The 26,227-nt window shown below is 35.9% G+C and overlaps 1 protein-coding gene across 7 annotated transcripts in view; it reads left to right on the forward strand.

Annotated features, from left to right (window-relative positions):
- Positions 1-10,990: 10,990 nt before the first annotated feature.
- Positions 10,991-26,227, forward strand: part of SCN3A (sodium voltage-gated channel alpha subunit 3) — a 104,078-nt gene continuing 88,841 nt past the window's right edge. For all 7 annotated transcript variants that reach the window (XM_033112585.1, XM_033112588.1, XM_033112582.1 and 4 more), the window contains exon 1: positions 10,991-11,204. The gene's annotated coding sequence lies outside the window, so the exon portion shown is untranslated. The remainder of the gene's footprint in view (positions 11,205-26,227) is intronic.

Below are 26,227 nucleotides of genomic sequence, written 5' to 3' on the forward strand. Positions count from 1 at the left end.
GCTCCACTTGAGGCTGAAAAATTGAGTCCAGGTATACAGTGATCCATAGCAACAAGGACCAGAGCCAGGGCAACCTGTCTAGCTGGGTAGCAGAGGGAAAGATTTTTCTAAAAGAGTACACATTGCCAATTTGGGACAAATTATTATCTCTCGCTAGAGGAACACTTTGCAAGGGAAATAAAGATACCATTATTTTCCAGATAGAGATAAAAAACAAAAAACAAAACTTGCATTGCTAGAGATAACCTATGCAGGATGCTCCAAAAGATTTTAAAAGATACTTAGTGTGAGTCATCAAGGGGAAGGTAAGAATTGTTTGCATCTCCACAGAAATACAAAGGATCATCCAAGAATACTATGAAGGACTATATGCCATCAAATTCAATAACCTTGAAGAAATGGACAAGTTCTTAGAAACATACAGCCTTCCTAGGCTGAATCACGAAGAATTGGAAAATCTAAATAGACCGATCACTGATACGGAAATTGAATCAGTTATCTGAAACCTTCCCAAAAGCAAAAGTCCGGGACCAGATGGCTTCACTAGTGAATTCTACCAAACATTCAAAGGGGATCTCATACCTGTTCTATTCAAACTCTTCCAAAAAAGTGAAGAAGAGACAGTACTCCCTAACTCATTTAATGAGGCCAACATTACCCTGATACCAAAATCTGGTATGGATAACACAAAAAAAGAAAATTACAGACAAATATCTCAGATGAATACAGACACAAAAATCCTAAACAAAATTCTAACAAATCAATGCAACAATGCATTAAAAAGATTATACATCATGACCAAGTGTGGTTCATCCCAGGGGCACAAGGATGGTTCAACATATGCAAATCCATCAATGTTATACACCACATAAACAAAGTAAAGGACAAAAATTATATGATTATATCAATTGATGCAGAAAAAGCATTTGACAAGATACAACATCCATTTATGATTAAAACACTTAATAAAATAGGTATAGAAGGAAAATACCTAAACATAATAAAGGCCATATATGACAAACCGTCAGCTACAATCATAATCAACGGTGGAAAACTGAAGCCCTTTGCTCTACGTTCAGGAACATGACAGGGCTGTCCCCTATCACCTCTGCTTTTCAACATAGTGTTGGAAGTCCTTGCCAGAGCAATCAGGCAAGAGAAAGAAATAAAAGGCATCCAAATTGAGAATGAAGAAGTTAAATTGTCACTTTTTGTAGATGACAAGATGCTATATGTAGAAAACCCTAAAGACACCACCAAAAAGCTATTAGAAACAATAAACGAATACAGTAAATTTGCCAGCTAAAAATCAACGTACAAAAGTCCATTGCATTCCTATATATTAACAATGAAATCTCAGAAAAAGAAATAATAAAAACAATTCCTTTTACAATTGCAACAAAAAGAACAAAATACCTAGGAATAAACTTAACCAAGGACGTGAAAGACCTATATACTGAAAACTATAAGATATTTTAAAAGAAATTGAAGAAGACACAAAGAAATGGAAAGACATTGCATGTTCATGGATTGGAAGAATCAACATAGTTAAAATGGCCATATTACCCAAAACAATACACAGATTTAATGCAATCCCCACCAAATCCCAATGACATTTTTTAAAGAAATATTACAAAAAATCATCAGATTTGTATGGAAGCACAAAAGACCCCAAAGAGCCAAAGCAATCCTAAGAAAAAAGAACAATGTTGGAGGTATCACACTCCCTGACTTCAGCTTGTACTACAGGGCAACAATGATCAAAACAGTATGGCATTGGCAGAAAAATAGATACACAGACCAATGGAATAGAATTGAAAACCCAAAAATAAACTCACATGAATATGGACAGATAATTTTTGACAAAGAAGCAAAAAACACACAATGGAGAAAAGACAGGCTCTTCAATAAGTGGTGCTGGGAGAATTGGAAAGCCATGTGCAAAAGAATGAAACTGGACTGCTATCTGTCACCATGTACCAATATTAATTCCAAATGGATCAAAGACCTAAACATAAGACCTGAAACAATAGAAGAAAACATAGGTACTAAACTTATGCATAGAAGAAAACAGGTACTAAACGTACGGATCGTGGGTTCAAAGAGCATTTTATGAATTTGACTCCAAAGGGAAGGGAAGTAAAAGCTAAAATAAATGAATGGGACTATATCAAACTAAAAAGTTTCTGCACAGCAAAAGAAACCATCAACAAAATAAAGAGGCAACCAACTGAATGGGAGATTTTTGTAAACAACGCCTCTGATAAGGGGCTAATATCCAAAAATACATAAGGAACTCATACAACTCAACAGCAACAACAACAAAAAAATAAACAACCCACTTGAAAAATTGGCAGAGGACCTGAAGAGACATTTCTCCAAAGAGGATATACAACTGGCCAATAGACGTATGAAAAAATGCTCAACATCACTAATCAGAGAAATGCAAATAAAAACCACAATGAGATATCACCTCACCCCAGTTAGAATGGCTATCATCAAAAAGACAAATAGTAACAAGTGTTGGAGAGGCTGTGGAGAAAAAGGGACCCTCATACACTGTTGGTGGGAATGCAGATTGGTGCAGCTGCTATGGAAAGCAGTGTGGAGGTTTCTCAAATTAAGAACAGAATTACCATATGACCCACCAATCCCTCTCCTGGGTATCTACCCCAAAAATCTGGAAACATTTATCCATAAAGACATATGTGCTGCAATGTTCATTGCAGCTTTATTTATGGTGTCCAAGACATGGAAACAACCAAAGTGCCCTTCGATAGATGAATGGATAAAGAAATTGTGGTATATATACGCAATGGAATACTATTCTGCCACAAGAGAAGATGAAATAGTACCATTTGCGACAACATGGATGGATCCTGAGATTATAATGCTAAGCGAAATACGTCAGACAGAAGAAGTAGAGAACCGTATGATTTCACTGATACGTAAAACTGAAAACAACAAAAGAACAAGACAAACAAATGAAACAAAACCTCATAAGACACAAACAATAGTTTAGTGGTTACCAGAGGGTAAAGGGGGAGGGGATTGGTAAATGGAGGTAAAGGGGATCAAATATATGGTGATGGAAAGAGAACTGACTCTGGGTTTGAACACACAATGTGATATAGCGATGATGTATTATTACAGAATTGCACACCTGAAATCTATGTAACTTTACTAACAACTGTCATCACAATAAACTTTAGTTACAAAAAGAAAGAAATGTAACATCTTCAAAGTACAATAAAGTGAAATGCAAAACAAAAACAAACAAACAAACAAATAATTGTTTGCATCTACCCATACAATTGAGTAGATCCATAGTAAATTATGGATTCAATTTTCTTCATAGAAAATTAAAGTTTCATAAAAGTTTTTCTTCATAGAACCAAACTTTATATATTTAAAGTTACCTCTGTCTTTCTGTTCTTGGGCTTGAACATTAAAACACAATTAACATTTCCCTGTGGGATTTATACTCAACAATTGGACCACTGCTACCCTTTTCATTTGGGTCAGTTTTGAGAATCATTATCCATAAAATCTGTATCCACCTTTTATTATTATTATGATGATGTCTCCATACTTAGCAATTAAAATTTTCTGATATGAGCCTTCCTGTTGTGGTTCTTAATTTTACCAATTTTTTTTTCAAGTTGCTTAATTAGATATCAGATTAGAAAAGCTGCAGTATAAAATGCATTACCTCTTTTGCTATGAAAAAAATATCATTTTTCTCAGAGATTTTATTGTAATTTATTTTATGGATTTTCCTATTCATTTCCACTATTATTTAGAATATGAAATATTGTATACAAGACACCACATTAGAAAATTTAGAGAGTACAAGAACAAATAAAATATTTAGCTTTCATTGAACTTATAATCTACTAGGTGCTTTAAGATATTTAACAATAATGCATGTCTACACATAGTAAATGCTAAAAGAGAGCAAACCAGTTCTTCTACTAAATCCATTACTGTAAAAATGAGAGCTCAGTAACCACTGACATTCCTATCCTGAATTCACCAGCTGTGTGATCTTGGTTAAGTTACTGGATCTCTTGAAGCCTCAATTTCTACATCTTTAACATGAAGACAACGCCAATACATATCTCATATAGTCGGAAAAAAAAATCCATGTGAAGTACGTAACACTGTACCAATCACTATGTCCAATAAACGTAAGTCATTACACTTTTATGGTCATAAATTTTTATACCAAAATATCAGAGAGGTGAAAGGATAGACAAATCAATGAAAAACTAAGAAGTAAATGGTTTGGATAGAAGACTAATGACATTGGCTAAAACCTTAGAAACTTCACTTCTGTCGATGAAGGAGGGCGGCAATAAGTCTTAAAAACAAAACTTTAAATTTCCTTCTACTTCAGTGGGATGGGGCACCAAGATCTAAATAAAATGTCTGTAAAATGTAAGGAAATACGGAACTTCCTGAATGCCTCGGCTGTGACTCTCAGACTTATTGCCCACGGTCAAGGTTGATGCCACGGAGAGCTAACTCCTTGCCCCTCAGCAGTCACTCGGAAAAGCAGATCCCCACCCCCCCACCTGAACATTGCAGTGTTGGCTTCAAGTACGAAGGAGAGAAACATGTTCCAGGTAGTAAGAGAAAGAATGGGAATGGGATATGTAAGGGACTCTAAGAAAACACACACGGTTTAGAGCAATTGCATCCTAAAATTTGTCCCAACTACTGACGCTAGAAAACTGGGTAAAAAATAGTAGGTTGAAAAGAGGGTGAAGAAACAAAAAACAAAACAAAAAGCATTGGGTTGGAAGGAATGAAGAGAAACTTAGAGAAGCAAGAGACAGTGAGAGATTTCTGTGTGAGCCCTTGGACTGGCATACAGATTGATAGCAGTAGGTATTTAAGAAACAGGAATCTGAGTGCTATTGTAGCAGTCTGGAGAGGGACCTAGACCTTACAAAATGGCTGGATTTTACATCCAAAAGAGGAGAAACCAGGCCCAAGATGCACAGCCTCATAAAAGATTTTGACAAAATTTGCCAAAGACATGTATCATTGCTTAAATGTCATCATCTTAATAACTGCCTACATGACCATCCAACTTAAAATGACAACAATGGAAGGTCAAGTACATATTTTCAAAAAATAGAAGAGAGCATATTAAACTAAAATTTCAATTCTCCTCCTATCGACCTACTCATGCATAGATTTGGACATAGTTACTTGAGCCCACCAAATTTTAGTAGAACGAGAGATTGTATAAGTGAGTTATCTAAATGCTTGCTTAGAATTAGCAATAGATGCTAAGGGATCATGGAAAAAACAACAATGTATTGTTCCCTTTAGCTAAGCTGATCTGACAGTCTGACAGTGTCACACTAACAAAGTTTGTATAGGAAAAAAAAAAAAAAGGTCTGTTGCTTAGTCACAAAGCCCTAGAGTGGAGAGTGTGTGTGTATATATAGGTAAACAGATTATCCAGCGATCTTTTCTGAGAAGCGGGGAAGTGTATCTCCAATACCTGACCTTATCTGCTTCACATCTGTCTTTTTGTAATGAAACCCCATGGTAAATAAAGGGCGCTTACAAGCATCTAAGAGTATTCAGTCATTTGAATAAATGACATATTCTCACTTCTGACAAGGTGTATAGTAGTATGAAAGGTAGTATTGAAAGGTTATGATTAAGTTGATACTCTGCACTTAGACATAGGTTCCCACAAGTTATTACACTATTGGTGAGTTGGAGTAAATTTGTACCTTTTGAAAATGGAGTAGACTCTTGTTCTAAATCTGTATTAGATGTCAAGTTTTTTCTCATAACTAGTTTTCTAAACGGAAGAGATAAACAATACACCACTTTACACATAGTGACACAATACCATCCTATGCATAACAATACTTATTATTAATGAATACCTACTGTATGTCACACATTGTGTTAAGTAACAAAGAAAAGGATATAAAGAAGATACAGTACTTGCTCTCAAGGAACTCATAGGCTTGTGTAGAATGTTAAAGAGGATGATTGGCAACCAATAAGTTACATTTATAGTACAGTATAAAAAATTCTACCATACAAGTTGATATAATAATATGTAACCATATAACATAATGCTACCCATATAATCTGGGGAATGCAGAAGAGGGTGTCTAAATCATTTGTGGGGATATAAGACAGAATATCAAGTTCATTATTCTGAGTCTTCAAGAATAAATATCAGTTGGCCAGGTGTGGGAGGGAAATGAGGATGAGAAGGGCAATAATGAAAAGTAATTGCACACTGAGGGATAACAATTAAAAAGGCATAGTCGCCCAAGCTACCTTCAGAATCTTGTAATTCCATAGCTGTAGAGAGACAACATGGAGAGTAATCTATATTGAAAACCACTTGGACATAGAGTATTTTTTACTGCATTATTCTTTTACAAAAAAGGTGAAAAATTTTAATATTGCTGAATTCAAGCACATCTAATAAGCAATATTTTGACACTTATTACATCTGGAATATTTGAGTCCTTGATATAAAACCATGTTGTCTACTGAATAGGCTTTAAACTGACAATTATCCTGCTTTTTAGACTGCTTTTTATCACCATGTAATTTTTGTTTTTCTGTAACCATTGTTTTTCTCAGCTTAAAAAATGTGAAACATATCTACACTTTTCAACTTTTAGAGGTGCTACAAAGGAAAAAGATATAATTTATGTAAAAGTATTTAATTATCTTTTATAAGAAAAAGACCATTTACTCCTTTTTATAATTTATAGCACCTTATATATCAAGCACTGGACCAAAGTGAGTTAGTATCAGTATTTACCAGCTGGAGATCATGATCTAAAATGGACTGTAGAGGAGTGAATGTACAGAAAACGTAACGTAAATTAATTTGTTTACTTAAATTCGTAATAATTAATAAAAATGAATGCAAGCTCAACGGTCGGGGATTTTGCTATTGAGGTGACTACAGACAGAAGCATAGAAGCTAAGGATCAGCGAGAATGAGGCCTTCTAGAAGAAGACAGATTCCAGGGTCTCTTCAGATAGCAGAATGGATCTATTCTAGACTGAAAAAGGGAACAACGAGGGATAAATAAGCATAAATCATGTGGAGGTACATAGTTAATATATTTTAAAATCATAATTATATTTTAATTACACTAATAATACACACATATAAAATTACACACAGTTCAAACACAATAGAAATATACAGAGCAAATCCTGAAATTTCCATACATATCACTCTTCATTTTGTTCCTTTCCTGAGAAGTGACAACTGTGGAATCCTTGATGTGTCTTTTTTCTTAATCTCAGTATACCACACATACATTTTATAATGCATCTTAGCGTATGTTCTTTTTCATTAAGTGAACTCTTGGTGAGCCTATTCATTTCTGGAAATTTTTCTGGTAATATGTCTACTTGGTATTTTACTTTGGGATTGATGTTCTTTTTTTAAAGCACGATTTCATATCCTTGTGTTTTTTTTTTCAACTTTTTGAAAGACGTCTTTAATTTTATTCTTTTAAACTGTCTACTGATTTCTCCCCTGCTTTATCTATGATACATATAACTTATGAGAACTCGTTATTATACTTTATTATTATCCAAAAGTATCCCATTCTCACTTCACACAAGTAATAATACACTCTTACTTCTCTAGGATATTAGCTACAGTATTTACATATTTGCCTTAGCTCTATATATTCTCTTGATTTTTCAGATTTAAATTTATACTATTTTTGTGTTTGGACAAGGCCTAGGGAACCACTGTTTTAAATTTAAGTGAGGGGAAGTCAATGACAGGGAGATATCTAGGAAAATTTAAAAGAGAAATGCTAAATTAAGTTAAATATTTGCAATAATAATTGTTACTGACAGATCTAGTGGAGCAAATAAAAATGTTAGCAATGAATATGTGAATTAGATGAGACTAGAATTCCGTAATAATATATGAATTCTACCTGGTAAATTTGGTATAATTTATATTTATTTATGTTATAAATTTATATTGATACTTATAATTATATATTTCTGTTAAATTACTTATAATACTATCTATTGAATTTGTTATAGAACTGCATTGTTTTCCCCCCAAATTTTAATTTTATCCCATGACAATTCCCACTTTTTGTCCTCAGAATAGAGTTTATACTTTAACACACACACACACACACACACACACACACACACACACGAAGTAAAATCACCTAAAAAAACAGTTTCCCAGAAAACTCTTTTGAGTATATGGATACCCAAAGGTGGGCGTTAAATTGAATACACTTCTAAGTATTGTTACTAGTGGAGAAATTAGTATGGAGTGCTAGCAAGGGACAGGCAGAGTTAAGGGCTGTGACTACAGAAGAAAGATAAAAGTTCTTAGAAAATAGAAATATCTCATGACAGAAAACTCATACAATGAAAAGGTAAAATGTCATGAATTTTTACTAAAAGTGTGAGTAGCAGTGCTCTAAATTAGTGGAAGCTCATTTCCTTTATGCTCCTCCAACATCTGGTACATGTTGGTATCATAGCAGTTATCTTACTCAATTATAATTGCTTGTGTGGTGAGATGATATGTGAAGTACTAACTAATGTGTTGTTACTTCCCTCCATATTTGTTTCATCTGTCAAATGTGTATCATAATACCTCCTATGGGTGAGGGCTAAATGAATATATGCAAAATACTTAGAACAGTGTCTGGCACACAGCACTGAATAAATGTTGATTTTTGTTATTGTTGTTACTATTATTGAAATTTTTTCCATATTACCTGAGGCTCTTCCCCCAGTCACTCCCCTAAATTCTGGCCAGATACAAGGCTATTATTTCCTGAGTGGAATTGTTATGGAAAACAGATCAAAGAGTCGTCAGATTCTTGTGTTTTAAAACTGTAAAAGCTTCAGTGTAACTGTTACAAGTTGAATTGTGTCCTTGCGCCCCCCGCCACAAAAAGGTATATTAAAGTCTTAATCCCAAATATTTTAGAATAAGCCCGTATTTGGAGATGAGGACTTTACACAGGAAATCACGATAAAAATAAGCCATCAGTGTGGACCCTAATCCAAAATGACTGGTGTCCTTATGAAAAGGAGAAATTTGAAAACAATGACAAGCATGCACGGAGGGAAGACGATGTGAAAATCTGTAGAGAAGACACCATGGAGAGATGGAGACAGAGACTGGAGTTTACACGGCCACAAGCCAAGGGATGTCTGGGCTGCCAGAAGCTGAAGGAGACGAGGAAGGCTCCTTCCCCTCTTGATTTCAGAAGGCGTCTGGCCGTGCCTGATGCCTTGATTTAGTACTTCTAACCTCCAGAGCTGTGAAACTAATTTCTGTTGTCTGAGCCACCCAGTGTGGTACTTTGTTACAGCAGCCCAATAAACCAATAAATTAGGTATAAAACAGAAAGATCTGAGAGAAAAATTTGTGGATCCAATTTACTACTGACACAGAAGGAAAAGATCCAAGTAAAATTATTTTGGAGTTAGAAAGGAAGTTTGTGAGGAAGCAACGGAGCCCAGCCCAACTGGGGTCTCTGATAAGGACCCTCTACATAGTTTGCTCGCCCAGGATTAGCTCAAAAGGTAGAAGATGAGAGGTTGGGATAGTCTCATGTAGCAGAAATAGTGCCGCACTTGTCTGAAGCCCACAGAGCACCCTATAGGATATAAACTGTAGAACCCAGAGAGCAGTGTGGGGTGCTTGGGACTTAGGACTTATGTCAGCCAATAACAGCACAGAGTAACCCTACTGCTACTTGTTCTTCTTCCTGCCTCCCCCAAGAACAAGAAAAAAATTATCTGAAAGGAAAAGCTGATAAAACCCAACCTAAGGAGTAGTCATGAAGAGGGCATGCTGCCCTCTTCAGAACTTAATGGATGGGTGTGTCTGGGGCCAAACGGGAATGTGGGCACATCGGTAGATGTTTGTGCGGAGGGATCGTGATGCTCAGCATCATATAGGATTGTACACCTCAATGGATGCCCTCCTCCACAAAAGCAGGAGGCTGAGGGCCACGCTCCACTCTTTTCCAGATATGTAAGTGTTCCTGGACTTAGATCTGTCCACGTGAGGGGTTGGAGGAGGAAAATCATGCACTGGTTTAGTGTAAACCTGAAATTACTGGGAAAAGCCTCAAGTGACTCAATTTACCTGGAACTGACTAGACTTATTTTTCTGCCATTAGACAAAATGGGGTCTGAAACTAAAAACTAAGTAAATAATGCTCCTTGAGCACATGGCTTCAAAATGTGATATCGGTTCTATTTGTCTCTCTTCATCATACAGCTCCTTGATAACAGGCACTGTGTGTTTTTATCTTTATCTGTTCAAAGCTAATATAGTGCCTGACATATTTGAAAGCACTCCATTAATATGAATGTATGTAATTAATAATAATCTAATAACATAGTTGTTTTCCATATTCAGATATCATTTCTTGAAGATGTTTTACCAAAAAGCAACACAAAAAAATTATCAGTGAGTGTGTTCTTTAAGGAGTCAGAATATTGACTTGGAAAAGAATTCATTCCATGACAAGAGAAAGTTTTCAGGAGACCAGAGCAGGCCTCAAGAGTGATATTGCAAAACTGCATGTAAGGTGTAAGGTAATTTGAAAACCTAATTTTCAAACATAAATCTGGTGTGGGTGTGTGTGTGTGTGTGTGTGTGTGTGTGTGTGTGTGTGTGTGTTTGCAGAAGTTTATAGGTGAATCAACTGTTTAAATTTATAAAGTTTAAAAAAATATATTAGTGAGTTGCAAATAATTGAACATGTAAAAGAGTCTCTTTGTACGCGCTCATCTGCAGTCGACAGGTTATGTTCTACTTTATGACAGAGAATAATGGGGATGTTTTTCCTTTTGTTCAATTTTGTGTGTCTGCCAATAGATGGCGGTACCACGTTGGGTTGTCAGCTTTTTTTTTTTTTTTTTTTTCCCTCAAAGCTGTTTTCTGATATATGTTGGGTACCATAGAGTGAATCTCAGAACAGGAAGCGGAGGCATAGCCGAGAGGATTCTGGAAAGATCTCTTTGTTTTCTTGTCCACAGAGGAAGCAAAGGAAAAACATTATTATTCATCTGTAAAACTCTGTGGCCACAAATGTGAACAACTGCAAAGGAAGGCACGTTACACTCTAACCATCTTGGATGCTGGGCTTTGTTATGCTGTGATCCCTAAAGCTCTGTTTTATCAGGTAAGCTAGCACAACATTTAATTATTTGCACCATAGAATCTAGTTTTTATTTTTTTTAAATCATCTTCATGTTGCTATTTTTAACCTAATGTTGTTTTAATGTAAATTACAGGAACCAAAGGCATCATTTGATGTGTAAACTGCTTACTATTCCTTTTCTCTCAATAGAAATAGAGCCTGTCTTGAAATGGTGACTTATGGTACAGACTAGGCATTACTGATCTTGTATTTTAGAATCATGCAGATGTTTATGATTCATAGTATTTAGAGGAAATATGAAAGCTAGCAAAGCTAACCTAATGGATATGGTGGCTGTACATCTCTATGTAAATGTTCAGTGTGTCCAGTATTTTTTAAGCATAAATGTATAGTGAAATTGGAACTATCATCCTTGTGCTTTAGTCTTTTATTTACTGGCTTTGGCGAGGCCTTGATTATAGGCAATGGTAACAATATAGAGGTGTTTGGTTGTTTGAAACACATTATTTTTTCCAAAGATGATCTATTCTCACTGAGGGAAGAAGATCACCAATGCTAGCCATTAAAAGGAGATTTCGCTTTCTAATAATAACATGATCCCTATATGTTCCCTAATGAGTTATTGCTCTTATATTTTAATATGTTCATTTCTACATTAAATATTTACCGTTTAATATTGACTTAAAGGGTATTATATCTTCTTTATGAATTGTCTCATAAGCTTGATACATTTCTGTTTATTTTTTTCTGTGATTTAGTAATGCTGAACTAGATTTTTAATAACTGGTTGTTATTATTACTAAGGATTTAATAACTGGTTGTCATTATTATTACTATTATTATTAATTACAAGAGAGAGCCACTTGAGCCAAAAAACAATTATTTACTTTATCTGTAATCTATATTTTCTATAGTTTTCTTTAAAATATTTTGTAGCATAACCACAAATGTTTCATTCAATTAGCTATAACATGTTTAGAATAAAACTGTTGGCAGAAAAAAGAAAGAATAGTTTTAAATATCATAGAGGTATTTTTTTTTTTAAATACAACAGGTGGTGTAATGTAGCATATGAGGACAAAGATAAAGGCATAAGTGATTGTAGGGATTTGCATGAAAAAATTTAATCACCATCACCTCAAGTAGTATGTGCCTTATGAGAAATAAAGACCTCTGATTTCAACATGGGTTTCCAGTCAGCACTGGTCAAAAGGGCCTAAAAATAGAACTTGAGGCCTTTGCTTTAAAAGCAATTGTAATTTTTAATGATATGGTAAAAATACTGATTTCTCACTTAATATTTTACATTGAGTAGCAATAATACTCCTCCTAAAAACATTCCAAACAGTGGATGTCTCAGAGAAAAGCCCTGGGTCTTATATATTTTAGAAGAACTCCTACCATAGGATATAAAGAAAATTGTTTCTTTGAAAAGGGTTCCCAGAAATGGATGTTAATTGACTGTGTATATTGTACACATCGTGCTTCTCTACAGGTGACCGAATGTGAGTAACTTTGTTCTGTGTACACAAGAGCTGGCTTTGATTGAACTGTTGTACATTTATGAATGGATGCTTACATTTTGGCCCTGAATGTTAGCAATTTTTTTTTTTTTTGCTATAGTTGCAATCATCTCTTAGTTATTTGTCTATATATGCAGTCACAATGTGAAGGACAAGTGTACACAAAGTTATTCACAAAATTTGCTCTTTGAAAATTTTTAGAAATCAAACTTGTTTCAATTAAGTGTTATATCAAATAAGTTTGGATATCTTATTCTTTAGAACAACCTAATAGTGACTTCATTCATAAGGTCAAGAATAATCCTGTAATTTATTGGTGTAGTAGGGATAGAAAGGCTAAGCACTGAGCTGGAAGTCTTAGTTTCTGGTACAAGTTCAACCACTAATGAGCTTTGTCACCTCAGAAAAGACACCAAGTATCACTGAAGTGCCCTTTCTTTGCCTGTAAAAGATGGGAATTCAAATCAAAGACATATAAGGACACTTTTCATTTTTAAAATTCTGTGACTAATTTATTTGTCTTTTCACCAATTGATTTCTCAGTGTAACTGTAATTTGGAAAATATCTGACTCCTACTGAGTTATACATCACAATTAATGGTACACTAAACCTGGGGAAAGAAAAATAGAGGGATAGAGATGCTTTAAAAGTCCTTGGCCAGTTCCTTTTTTAGTGCTAAAAACTAGGAAGCGATATGGAAAAGTGGTTAAGAGCAAGGGCTGGCAGATTGGACCATAGCTCCACTATTACTTGACAAAGTATTAAAACTTTCTGAGCCTTTATTACATCATTGATAAAACAGGAAGGACAATGTCTATTTTGGAGGATTGTATAAATAAAATAATGTCTGCTCAGTGCTTGTTATACATCCTGAAATATAATTAAGTAAGTAACCCCTGCCGCCATCCAACCCCCACCAAATGGAACAGGTATTCTTGTTATTATTGGTGATGATGATATAATATCTTCCACCACAACAGGAAGGTTAGAATGAAACTGCCAAGGAATTCTGCAGTTGAAAAGTGAATAATTCTCATCTTGGAAGAGTGCCCTTGCTGAAACAACAATAACAACAAAATGTGTTCCCTGTAATAATATCAACTGGTGCTAACATCCCAGACATTTCCTGAAGAGTTTATAGAATTCTCATACCTTCTAGAAGACTGTTCTTTTGCCAATGATATATTATTGTGGACTCCACTTCAAAGACTTTTTTTTTCTTTTTAACAAAATAGGGCAAGGGGATTTACTTCACTTATGCCTTAAAAAGAAATGCGTATTAGGAAAAAGGCTTCTGTGAAAATTCACAAAGAAAATCTAGTTGTTTTTTTTTTAAATCAAAAACCACATTTAAATGCCAAATAATTTCTACTGTGATCATCAAATTACAGAGCCTAAATTCCAGAAATGACTGCATGTGTTGGCTACGTGATCAACTCACAAATTCTCTACAGCTTACGTCCTATTCATGGTAGAGTAAAAACTTGTGGTATCTAGTTGAGTACGTAGTTATATAAATTTTAAAGTAATCTTCTGTGACGAATGATATGTCTGGATGTAGAAGGTGGAAAGACTGATTGTGCCTGATGAAATTGTTAACATACTGCAAAGCCCCTGATTCCCTCCATAGGTTTTTCTTTATGAGCAACTCTGTGCGCTTGACAGTTGTGTGCTACTGGGATCTTTGGGAATTAAAAGTTGGGATATTCTTACAGCACCCCAAGCCTCCTAATTTTTCCCTTCAACCACACTGGGCCTCTTTAAACTGATTCAAGTAACTGTGCTGTCATTTTCATCTTCATGGCAGCCAAGATGACTTAATGGGCTCATGATTAGACAGATCTGAGATGGCCAAGAGTTTGGGAGGCTGGTTTCTCAATGAGACAACGCTGTGCTTGGAGTTTGTTGCTAGTTGATTCTCCCGACACTAGGTCACTCTCAGCTCTTGTGATTCCTTATTTCGAGCTGAAGTTAACTGAAAGCACCCATAAGTATAAGTATATAAAGACAAATGCTTTTTTTCCCACCGAAGAATGAACATGTGACTAGATAGTGATTTTTTTTTTGCATGGGTAGCTGTGCAAATTACCTTTTTCTCATTATCATTCATGTATAGAAACATTGTGAACTAACCGAACATTGGGAATTAATGTTTCATTTGTCATCTAAAAATATTATTCGCTCCATCTTAACATTGACAGTTGTTTCACCAGTTTTTCCAAACTATGAGGATGAATTACCACCTACCCCTGAAATATAATTTAAGATATGAACAGTATACTTCTGTAATTTTTGGATCTAGTTTTAAATTTCAATTAATTTCAACTATAAATTATTTTTGCTTCCACTTGAATTTCACCCAACAAACAATTTTAATGGCGATTCAATATAGAATCCGGTATCTAAAATACTACTTCTTGATTGTTCTTTGAGGTAGTTGTAAAATTTGGGAAGGATAAAAGCCAATTGTATTGTTGCTTTGGCTTATACGTTACAAGTTTATTTTTGATCGGGAAGCTACTTTTTCAGTTCAGCTTTACCTGATGATATTTTTCACCCTGGGATGAAGTTAACATATTCTTTGGATAAATTTTAATGGGATATATCAAGTGCAGATATATATTTCAGAGTAGAATAGTGTTAATTTTAGTTTACTTGGTAAAACAGTAATAAAATCTTGCTCTCTTGCTAAGCAAAGACATACTTTGTCCTCTGAACTGCCTGACAGGCACCAGCTCTTTGGGTATCTGAGATTTGAATCTTCATCCAGACATACAATTTGTCACAAGAGAAGAATTCTTTAAAATTTATATAACTTCCTACTCAACTGGATCCTACAAGTTTTAATGTGTCAAGTACTTATGTATTGACTTTTTAAATAGTCTACCTCTTTTGTCTAGTAATAAAAGACCTTATGGAAAGTATTTTAAAGAAGTTTCTGCCCAAGATGTATGAATAGAGTATAATTACAAGTAACTTCTAAGCAGGTTTATAATATTAAATATATGTATTATGCCCAAATATAGTGCATATAAACATATGCTGGTGGTGGTTGTATAAGGGAAATCTCAAGGATTGTTTTCGTTCAGAGAAAACTTTTAGAAGTCTGGAGTTATTTCTGTAACAATTGAATTAGGTTTTCATCACTTTGGAGACTGCATATAGGGAGCCCTTCATGTGATTAAGCTCCGTGCCAGAGCAAAGTGAAAGAAATGATGATTGTTGAATTATTAAACACTGGTTTAATATTGTTTTATTCAATGGGTGAATTCAAAGATGGGAAGTCACTCTTTAAATAACTTTGGACGTTTTCTGCCAAGAAGCTCATTTTGGGGAATTTAATCTCTTAATATTCAGAATATACTTTATTCTTCCTTGGGTTGTACAGAACATTTTGTCATTTTCCTTTCCCAAAAGCTCGCACTGAAATAATTCACTAAATCCCAGTGACAATGTCACTGCTAAGTGACACTGTGCTTCTGCATTAGAACCCAAACTATTCTTGCATACGGTTAATGGGACCCATTTTATGGGCTTAGGCCTATATTTGAGAACCTGTCACCTGTTTGTTAGTTTCTCTGTCTCCTTGGTGTTTTTGCTTGTGACATTTTTTTTTCTCATTATAAGTTATTTTTGTTCAACCTAAACAAAGTATTCTGGGCATTTTCTTTTCATGGAACTTGTACCATGATTGGAAATGATCTTAAAAATAAATTCTCAAGAAAACAACCCCAAATTCCTACATGGCAAAGCAGGTAAGAAAAATAAGTGAAGCTAATCAGGTTAGTACTAAGGAACTCAAAGCCCATACCCTTTCTAAAGAGGGGAAGCTCTTTCTTAGGGCTAGGAGAATGTTGAATCAAACGATTTCTCCAAAGAAGCTGAAAATACAGATTTTTATTAGAAATCTCCCTTCTGTTAAATGTCATCTCTTTCACATTATTTACAATACAGGATAGATCCAACAATACATACCTGCAGGCAAGATATGGCCAAGAGATTTTTTTGCCAGATTTTTTTCCTTTGCCAACCCAACCAGTGTTTTTACCAGTTACGGAAAATAAACCTCATGGAGAGGAAATGGCTTGTCTATTTTTAGAGGCACAGCCATACAGGCAATCACAGTTTATTTTCTACTATTTCAGGGTCACCCAACTGCCCACCATTTGTCCATCTCTTTCATTTCAAATCCTTGAATATGCAATGCATTACCACCCACATTTCTCTTTTCCCCACTGATATTTACCTCACTGAACTTCAGCATCATAGTTCTTTCCCGCCTCTTTTTTGTTGACTTGAATGCTTCCCTTGCTGTGGACATCTTGTTACTGATGCTAGTTAGTGCAGTATGCAGTATTCCCACTTCTGCCCTGTTCTGAACCTATTGAAATTTGTTTTTAAAGCTTAAAATTTAGAGCAAGCATAGCTCCTTAGCTGTGAAATGGTAAAACTATTATTATTAGGATATTTACACATCCCTGAGTCCTATATGGTCTGAAAGTTCTAAAACATCTTTAAGCATAGTAAATAATGATTACAATTCAAGTAAATCTATTCTTAGTATTAGTTTTCAACAACTGTGTTGGGCTTTATTATCAATATTTATATATTTATACCAAAATTTTAAGTATTATTATATTAGCATTGGAAGAACAGACGGAAGTATAATTCACAATCTGATTACATTCTCTTTCATTGACATAAAAACTTGTTAGTATTAGATAATACAAACCAAATACACATTTCTGGAATGAGAACTTCTTGGACAGCAAATGGAAAATCAGAAAGAGAAAGCAAAATGAGAAATAAAAAAAAACCCAAACAGATTTTTGAACCCTCACTAATAAAGATAACAGGAGAGAAAAAAAACAGTTGCAAGGAAATAGGCATGCAAACATTCTGAAAGAAAACAGAAAAAGACAACACACGATGAACATATTCAGAGTGGCCCACAGACATGGCCACAGACTGCAATCACCTGGAAAGCTCAAAAAAGGGCAGTTCTAGGCTCCACCTTACACCAATTGAATTAGATTCTCTGGGCCTGACCTGGGTATCAATGTTTGTTTAAAAGCTCTGCAAGTACGGATGGTTCAAATATGCAGCCAGGTTTGGGAACCAATTGACTATAGAGGAAGGCAGAGAAAAATAAGAGAAGCTATCATGCAGGGACTCCTCTGGTCCCGCTCCCTGCACAAGAACGCAGGATATGGTGAGGTCAAAAATGAATACCAACTGAGAGGGAGTCAACTGATAGGGGTGTCATACCACTATATTTTCGCTGGCGGCTGAGTTGGAGACACAGGAAGCTAGAGCCGCAACCTGCCCTCCGCTTTTCTGCCAACCAACCAACCCAACTAGCATAGCCATGGCAGTTATATTAGTGGCTAATGGCTAACCAGTAACGACTGATAGCTACCCAGCCACAGTGGATGGCCATCTAATTACAGCTGATGGCCATCTAATAACCGAGCCAGCGTCTTTCCACGTGAGGCCGAGAGCCTGGAAACTGCCCTCTGGGACTCCGTCCCCACAGGAGTTAATGAAAGCTTAACCAAAGAAGTAAAAATTAGCTGAGAAATGACTTTCAGAATAATTTCTAAATGCTAATGAGTGGGTATACGCTAAGTAAAGAGACTATGCAAATACTTAAGAAAATGACAAAAAAATACATCCCTATCCATTTCTCTCTTGGTTGAATAAGCTCGTATTTATTCTATATGTTTAAGCAGTTTTATATTTCAAGTTGTTAATTTCCTACCTTTGCCTCTATGAAAGTTGACCCAGCTGCTGGTTATGGTATATTTTGCAAATGAACAATATAAACATTTGTGCCTACTCAGAAATAAGCATCCGTGAACTTCAGTTTGTACAATTAGAGATTGGCCCTTTTTTTATTCTGTTCCTTATAAATTGTTCCTTTGAAAAGTGTCTTAAATAATCAAATAAGAGTCTATTGAAAGGTACTCTTTGAATATCCAGGTCATCCAGCTGGAAACAAAACACTGATTTCTAATTCTTGAAACTACAGTTGTGGCACATTTAGAGGAAAGGCAACAACTTTTTTAAAGCCAAAATGCATTTACAATGCATTTTAAGAAAGTGGTATTTCTGAAAAAGAAATGAATTAATCTAATAGCTAAGTGGAATTAATAATGAATTGCATTTTTTAAAAGGAATTCCATTACTAAGGCGAGTCAGCTTTTTCATTTCTTTATGGAGACAAATGCTGCGTTAACACCTCAGTTGTTTTTCCATGTTGGTTTCCCACAGTCCTTTTCCAACTGGGGATGATACTGTGGCAGCACTTAATAAAATAACCCTCTATGTCCTTCAGAGCAGATTATACTGTAAAGTCTTTTCTCTATAGAAACGTGCTTTAATATTACTACTAACTCAGCTAGTATGCTTTCTTCATGACCTCTACCATTCCACCTGGTCAGTAATATTATCACCGTGTAGGAAAGATCTGTTAAATCTCAGGATGAGGATACGATATTTGGAAGCAGGAGGCTGGAGCATGTATAGCAAACAGAAGGAATACAATATTATGTTTGAGACTAGATTTATGATGGATGTCTGTGAAACAGCGCCTGGGTTCTCACACTGGGGATCATCATTTGCTTTTAAAAAATTACATCCTACCTTTATACCCAAATCACTTAAGTGGTCTGAAATTAAAATATGAATAACCAACCAGTAAAATATTAATAAGGATGTTTTTTCACATTCTTTTGACAGAGAAGGAATGTTTTTTGAAAGAAGGGTCACCTTAAATTATTCAATCAGTATAGAGACTAAAAAATTTATGTTGATATAACCATTTTTCCCTCTACCAACATGGTGACAACTGTGTGAACTAACTTGAGTCTTTGGGGGAAAGTATTCCAACTTGTTATTCAAAAGCATTTTGAAAAGTGAAAGGATAATGCTAAGGAATAAATAACAAGTTGTCAGAGCCCATCCAAATCATGATGCAGATCTCTATGCAAATTAACACAAAAGAGTTAAGATACACCACCAAAATCACTATAACAAGCTCTCTCTTATACAATTGTTAGACATGGTTTTTACTTGGTGTCTTAAAATTATCCTAAGTCATTGTAAGACACATTTCTTTTAAATATCCATTAAATGCACCACAGTGGTGCCAGGTGTCAGACAACAGTCTATGAGACCAAATTAGTCACAAAATAATACATGTTTTTTCCAACAATCCATATCCCTCAGGAAAGCTAAATTTGAGCAATTTCATGCATGACAAAATATTGTTTATTTATTCTCTTAATTTCTTCCTGAATAAAAAATGTGAAGACTAAATATTTAAGACAAAAAAAGGGAACTTGATATGGGAACTCTTTGTACTTTCCAATTTATGTTTTTTGTAAACCTAGAACTGCTCTAAAAAGTCTATTAATTTTTTTAAAAGGTGGGGCACTTAAAAGAATAAGTGGATCCAATGCCCAATTTTGCACTGGCAATTTTATCAGAATCCTGAATTATCCATGTCCTTGAGGAGACAGTTTAAGCGGTATGCCTGGTATATTGTTGGAACACCACAAATTCCAGTTCTGTCCTTCCTAGCATCTTCTCCCTTTAGCAGTTCTTATGTTTCTCCACCATGACTGCTGTCCTCTCTAGCTAGGGTCTTACTTGCTAGATCCTCTATCTTGGGAAGGGCCAAGACAGATAGGCTATGCCGGTCTTGGCTCTCGTTAGTAGTTTGGTTGCTGCAATCCCTGTCTGGAAAAAAGGTTTGCATCATGTATTTTTTTCTTAAATGCAGCATTCTGACTCTCCTTTAGCCTCAAAAGAATTGAGTACTGAATAGCATCCCTCCTGCCTTTACAGGCAGAGATCTTCCACTTTGTATTTCTGCTGCTGTAACTGGCATGGCTGACACTTAAATCAGGGCAACGCACACAGGCCCTTGCTCTATTTTGGTGCCAATGATGTGCTCAAAGGCTGAAGGAAAGACAGACTCTCTGGGTACTGAATTCATATCCTAGAAAAGACATTTTCATCTTTGCTTCAAAAGGCCTTATTTGGGGGAGATGTAACCAAGTGATTTGTCATATTTCACTGAACACTACACTTCAAGTTTTGTCATTTTTTAAACTCTTATTTGGATAGAATTTTCAGATGAAAGGATTTTTGATATTACCATTTCTTGAAGAAATCATGTATACAGAATTGAAATTCTAGAGTTAGGATTCAGGGAGTAGTTCTTTTCAGCAATCAACCTCCCAGCTATGCTCCACTCAAGGCATTCATAGTATTGACGCATCAAAAAATATAATTTAAATTTGAGCAAGCACCTACTTCACTAAAGTAATTTGAATGTGAAGAGAGCCTCTCCTTCAGTGACATGATTAGTCCAGTACTCAAAGATCCTTGCTGTCCAGAGTATAAGGCTATTTATCGCTGTGCCCTCAGTTCACTCTCTCTCAGGAAAGATACATGTTGGAGTCTACCTAGTACAAAGTCCCAGAGTCTGGGCACTGGACAAGAGAGTTTTAGAGATAAAAGAGGCACTACAAATGAACTAGTCAATTTCCCTTCTCTCCCTCTCTTTTACAGATGTAGACATTGACCACCTAAGGTGTTGAGTGTTCTATATGTCACAGCATGTGATGGCGATGAAGTGCAAGTTCCATTCCCTTCCTTCCGTTTTCTTCCCTCTCTTTCTTCTTTATCTTTTCATTTAATGTTGTTTCTAAAAAGATGGTATAGGGCATGCTTTTCCATTATGTTGCACTGTCTTCTGCAGCACCACTCAGGATGATCCGACTCCACAGTACTATCTATAACCATCTATTTGTAGGGTGTGCTTGGTAGGGAAGGCCCCTCCAGTCGCTGGGTTCTAGCTGGTAAAGAATCACATGACAGCTGAACTTCAGCCCCAGCTGAATCCACCTGTGCTCCAGTGGACTTTATCACTGGCACCGATCTGAAGGCAGTGATTGTAGCCTCTCTGCTCCATGCTAGATAAAACTCAATCCTCTGTATTTTAAATCTCAAAGCAGTGCAAGAAACATGTGAAGTAAGCACCGCCATCTTGAAGTAATGCAAATTGTACCTCAAGAGCCCAGTTCTAAAGTTTCCTCCGGTTGCCAAGTGAAAAAGGCAATCGACTCAATACTCGGTTGTGAAAACAGTGCACTGTCATTTTGATTACAGTCAGTAAACAGTTCGTGGTTGCCTAGACAGAAACTGCTTACAGCTCACGGCACCACCACGCAGTGGGAGAAACATGGCTGAGGGCCACTCAGAGGACTATTGTGGCTGAAGCAAACTGATGTATGGTGGGAATGTGGTTCAAGGATTGATCATTGGTCTGAGAGTGCTGTTTGCTTTCTGTTTGCCATGATACCAATTTATGTCAAAATAGAAAGTTTCCTACAGTTCTGTTGTATTCAGATTGAAATGTAGTTTCTGCTCCACAAATATGTGTGCACAAGCACACACACACACACACACACACACACACACACACACACACACACACAATGTTTGCTTATGGGCCAAGTAGCTTTTCCATTACAGTATTTCTTGGTCCAAAATCCTAAGACTTAAGGACAAAAAAAAACATTCTTACAGTAAAATTGAAAAATTATTGATCCAGAGAGAGCTACTTTTCCTTTTAGAGCATCTCAGAATAGAGGATTACCCCCCTTCTTAGTTCATGCATTTGTTTTGAGTTTGATCGCTTGAAGGAGGGAAAAGTAGTAGGGAAAGATACACACTATACTAGCACTCTTCAATAGAAACATAATGAGACTAACACAGGTACTTGAAATTTCCTACATGTTAACACCAAAAAAAAAAATTAAAAATACACAAAAGAAACAAGTGACATTAATGTTATGAATGTGCTATATTTTATTTAAGTCAATATGTCCAAAATATTATATTTTCAAATTTGGATTGGCAACATTTCCAGTGTTCAATGACTACATGTGGCTAGCGGCTACCACATTGGACAGGGCATCTGCAGAACTTGTTTTATGTAATAGTATTCAACAGATATCTGATGATATTCTGCTTACTGCAAGGCTTATGTTCTACCCAGGAGATACCGAACATGAATAATAATAAACATTATAAATAAGCAAATTATACACTACATCCCATGTTTCCCCCTAAATAAGACATAACCGGAAAATAAGCCCTAGCATGATTTTTCAGGATGACATCCCCTGAATATAAGCTCTAATGTGTCTTTTGGAGCAAACCTTAACATAAGGCCCGGTTTTATTTTCGGGGAAACACGGTAATAAGGTGACAAGTGCTCTGGAAATAACAGAGTGTGGTAAGAAGCTGGAGGGGAAGTGCAGTAGGTCTCTTTGAGAAGGTAAACTTTTGACAAAGACTTGAAGATGAGGGAGTTAGGCATTCAGCTATCTAGAGAAAGAACATTCGTGAGACAGGGAACAGCATATGTGTGCTTGGCATTTGCAGAGGATGTGTGCAGAAGCCAATCTGGCTAGAGAGGAGTGAGGGAGGCAGACACCAGGAAGAGATGAGTTCGGCTAGGTAGCTGGAAGATCATATCATAAGGCCTTACAGGCAATTGCAAGTTTGGTTTTTTCTCTGAGTAGCTTCTGGAGGCTTCTGAGCAGAGGAATAACATGATTTGATATAGATTTTCCCCAAATCACTGTGACAGCTGAGTGAAAACAGGCTGTAGGGGAGTCAGGCTGGAAGTAGGGAGACAGTTAGGCTTCTGTGAAATACTGCCATAAATCATTTCAAGTTTCCAGGTTCAGAGGAATTATACTGCAGGACATTAAATGAATGAACAAATGATTCATAAGAAGCTATGATTGTAATCTTTGAGAAATCATAAAATGAGAGCAATGTGATTGGCACACGTTTCTAACTTCAAAAAACATTTAATTCTGGATTCCGTTAGATAGTTATTACCAAAGTGTGATTCGTGGGTCAGCAGAATCATCTGTGGGTGTGTTAGAAATGCAAAATTTGGGACGACCCGGTGGCTCAGGCAGTTGGAGCGCCGTGTTCCTAACGCCTAGGTTGCCGGTTCGATTCCCATCCTCTCCAGCTAAGATTGTGAACAACAGCTCTCCCTGGAGCTGGGCTGTTGTGAGCTGCTGTGAGTGGCCGACCAATGACTGGCGACCAATTGCCTCAGCCGCAGGGCAATGCAAGGCTCATAATCCCAGCATGGGCCAGGGAGCTGTGTCCTACACAACTAGACTGAGAAACAATAGTTTGAACTGGGGTAGGGGGTGGGGGGGAAGAAGGGAGGTGGAAAAAGGCGGGAGGAAGAAATGAAAAATTTGGGGCCTCACCCATATCTACAGAATCAGCAACTCTGGGATGGGGCCTGGCAAGCTGTGTTTTAACAAAAAGTCCTCCAGGTGATTCTGATTCTCAATATTAAGGTCCACTGGTATAAACTTAAATGATGAAACTAGGTGGCCTGAAAGATCCCTTTCAATTTTAGGATACTGCGCTTCCAAGTTTAAATTTTATCATTTATTTTTCATCACAAAATTAAGTATAGTCCTTGAGGAAAATGGTTTATTTATATGAATCATAGACCCACATAGAGAGATTTGAGAACAAATAAATCTTTTAAATCACATATTTAGAGAAACTTGACGTTTATGTATTATATCCTACCTCTTTATAAAAAGTGATGTAAATGGTGTATTATTTTTTTTAATCAATGCACAATAGGAAGTTGAAGAAAAGGAAAATGTAGACAATAAACTTCTTAAAGTCTGTTGATTAATGAAATTACTCTTTTAGAATGTACATTTACTTCTGAGCCCTCCTAGGTTTAACATTTTTAGAGTAAAAGCAGGGATGAATTTCATGTAACTCAAAGAAAGAAACCTCAGATTTTAAGTGAATATGATGGCCATGAAGCCTCCTGATGGTCAAATTTGATCCAGGAAAATGTCTGGAACATGCAGAGGAATGGATGTATGGTTTTCTTCATAGACACAAACTTTTAGTTTTTCACTGCATAGTATCTTGGTGATATAGCCATTTGAAGTTATCTCCTTGATAAGGGCTCAAATCTTACAAACAAATGAGCAGCTATTAGGCTAGGACTATTTGAGTCAGTAAAGGTCCACCCAGTGTTCCCACCCAGATGGAAGGCTGCCCCTTCCCCATGGGGAAACGCTGCCAGGTAGTTGCTGGCAAAGTCTGATTGTTCCTCAGTTAGCAGCTTTGGATCTGCTTCAGCCCTTGCACAGAGCTGGGTCCCCAGAGGTTTACTCCTAATGCATGACAGAAATGGTTTTGATCTGGAAAGTTCTGAAGCAGGTACAGCATGTTGTCAACATAAAAGAAGATAAAGTCGATTGAAAGGAAAGAAAATAGTATAAATGGCCAAAAATAGTTAAAGGATAAGCTAAGGGGATGGAATGATGGTTAAAAACAATGGAGCTGGAGTAAGATAAAAATTAAAAAACAAAAATAAAAACAAACAAACAAAAAAACACTGAGGACTAGAACATCTTCAAGGATAACTAAATTGTAGGATAAATTAAAATAACACAAAAGTGAATATAAACAAACTCATTTTAAAATTCAATCGTTGCTATTAGTATACAGTTAATAACATCAATAGTAAAAATAAAAATGGGTTAAGAAAAATAAAATCGAAGCAATTTTATCCAAGGTTCCTCAGCTAGTGATCTGATACCTACCCTTTTCAGGGTAAAGCCTCTGTCATGCTCTTTGAGCTACCACTTCCTCATTTGTGGCAAGAACTTCCCCTTAATTTCCAAAATGCTAAAATTCTATTAAGGTAAAATTTCAAAGGCAGCCCATCCATTTTGGGAGGATCTCCAGTGGCAACACTGTATTAGATAATCAGAAAGTAAAGTTTCTCAATCATCTTATCTCTTCACCTTCTAAAGGAGATTCATTGAATTTAACTAATTTTAGCAAACAGAAGACTTATTTGATTAAATCTTGTATGGGCTTTTTTGTGTGTGAAATTAAATTTAAGACATCTGTCAAGCAATGTTACCTCATGTTCCTTGTGCTATATCTTAAGCAAAATTTGTTTCCTCAGCTTAGTTCTTGGAGAAAGTTTGTCTTTTTATATACAGTCTTTAAAAATTGTTTTGTTTTTTTTCCTAAAATAAAATAAAATCCATGGGATATGGAAAAAGCCACTTTTTCTTACTTACTGAGTACAATGAGAGCTAAATTCCACCCTTGACTGTACAAAGCACCCATCTCATAGTCCTAGTAACCTCTATTCTTTTCCCTCTATTCATTCCTCTCAAAATGTAATCCATGTACCACCTGCACCAAATTCATTTAGGGAGCTTGTTGAAAATGCAGGTCCATGATGTAATACAGAATTGTACACCTGAAATCTATGTAATTTCACTAACAATTGTCACCCCAATAAATTAAAAAAAAAAAAGAAAATGCAGGTCCCTGGGACTTGCCCTAGACCAACTTTTTTTTTCAGAATATATAGAGATTGAACCCAGAAATCTGTATCTTTAATAAGTTGCCTTATT

The sequence above is a fragment of the Rhinolophus ferrumequinum genome, chromosome 8 (genome assembly GCF_004115265.2).
Source record: "Rhinolophus ferrumequinum isolate MPI-CBG mRhiFer1 chromosome 8, mRhiFer1_v1.p, whole genome shotgun sequence".
NCBI classification, from domain to species: Eukaryota; Metazoa; Chordata; class Mammalia; order Chiroptera; family Rhinolophidae; genus Rhinolophus; species Rhinolophus ferrumequinum.